This window comes from Lonchura striata, chromosome 1 (assembly GCF_046129695.1).
Source record: "Lonchura striata isolate bLonStr1 chromosome 1, bLonStr1.mat, whole genome shotgun sequence".
In the NCBI taxonomy this organism is placed as follows: domain Eukaryota; kingdom Metazoa; phylum Chordata; class Aves; order Passeriformes; family Estrildidae; genus Lonchura; species Lonchura striata.
The window spans coordinates 27,673,030-27,675,136 of NC_134603.1; positions in this window are offsets into that span (position 1 = coordinate 27,673,030).

A 2,107-nucleotide genomic window follows, 5' to 3' on the forward strand; every position below is an offset into this window, starting at 1 on the left:
TATTAATGAATACATGATTAATTTTATTTGTGGGAATCATGGCATAACTGTGTTCCTTCAGAAGATCCAAATCTCCTTTAGCTTTTTTTAATGAGCACAGGAAATGTTCAGTACATTATAGATGCCAATTTTCAAAGTTTAGATTGCACCAAATTATTGAATAAAGGAGGAACCTCTGTGATATTTTCCAAGAGAAATTGCAGCATGTCTGTGAATGCTTGTTAATTCAACAGCTACATTCCCTAATTCAGTTATGCAACACCCCATTAGTTTTCTTTTATCAATTATATCAAAAACCATATAAGTAGTTTAATCTAGTGCAGAACAGAATTTTTTAGCACACAGTGTGGTGTTGTGCAAAGTAGCAGACAACCTCACAGTATCAGTGAACTTAGCAAATAGAATTAGGCAGTATTCGGTTAAAATTCCAGACAATTTGACACTATCTGTCCATTCCTCTCATCTTCTCTTTCCTAATGGTCCCTGTTTCATTTTGCAGTATTGACAACATTCAATTAAAGTGTCAACTGCAAGTCCATAAATACAGGAATAAATGCTTTCTGCAATTCTTCTATCCCTATAAACATGTGCCTTGTGAACATACTTAGAGGAACAAAGCTTATGTTAGTAAATACTTTGTAACATTTGCAAATATTGTGATAGCACACATTTGTTATCCAAGGTGAAAACTGACATACTCATTTAAAGGAAGAATATTATCTCTATAAATAAGAATGTTTCCTGGTAAATATCTTGGGTCATCTCCAGGATGATGCACCTATTTGTTTCTATTGGTTACATCAGAGGTCTGGACAGGTTCTTTTTTTTTCTTTTTTTTTTTTTTTTTTTTTTTTTTTTTTGTTTTGTTTTGTTTTGGTTTTTTTTGTTTTTTTTTTTTAATGCTGTGAGTTATATGCTTTGACAAAGTACTGAAGTTCAGGTCCCTTTTTCATACCAGGGTAGAGGAACAAATTAGCAGCTGTGTCAAACCTTAATGTCCAGTCAGCCCAGGTAATTGCTACTTTGAGTACTATAAAGATTTTCTTAACCTCAAGGAAAGTAGAGTTGAAGTCCCTGGCAAAAAACTCTTCTTGCTTGCATTAAAATGTGGCACAAAAATTTCTTTAGCCCCACAATATTTGTGTTTGTTTACATGATTACTATTCATGAAACTTGAAGTGCAGTGTAAAGGGAAGGCCAAGGCACATCTTCTACTGTCTGTATTGTTTGCATAACAAAATGCTACAGACAGAGGGCTGAGAGTTGTCATTTCAGAATTTCGCAAAAAGATTCTGTTAATTTCTAATATAATTTCCTAAAAGTTACTTTTAATAGTCTGATCAAAATAGTGGAATTTTCTCTATATTATATGTGTGCCATGTGTGATATACAATTCAGCATTCAGTCACCTCAATATCCTTATGTGAGTACAAAGTTTAAATGAAGCTGTGTAACTATCTGCTCAAAAGTTTCTCAAATAATTCAGTATCTTCCTCAGAAATAAATATACTGTGGTCTATAGCTGGCTGAATAATGCAAGAAGTTATTAATGGGTAATTATTCTCTGAGAAATGGTCAAATTTACAGCAGGTTTTATTCACAATAGATTATTTGACCAGTTTCACTGTTGTGAATCAAATTTACTAGGCAGCCAGGCTATCTCTTGTATGAAATACACAACTCAGTGGTATTAAATGAAATTAAGTATTTCTGCAATATTATTCATGGTTCACTGTAGCCAAAGAAATACCTTATACTCTGCAAAAGTTTTTATGGTGATATAAAATACTTCAAATACCTTTAAAACTATCAGAGTATTGTCTTGGGGTTTGTCTGCAGTTAAATACCTTCTTTTCTACATCACCATTTCTGTGTCATTTCAATATTTGTATTTTACAATGCCTGCATGTTGGCAGTCAGTACACTGAGATTCATGAATAAATCATTTATTTGCAGACTGTTCTCTGCAGTCTGCAGATTAAATACCTGCAATATCCAAGGGGCTTATTGGACTTTAGTAGTATATAGTATATTTTATTATTATTTACTTATATCTTCTAACATCTTACAGTATGAAAAATACTGTGATGATAAGAAACAGATATTG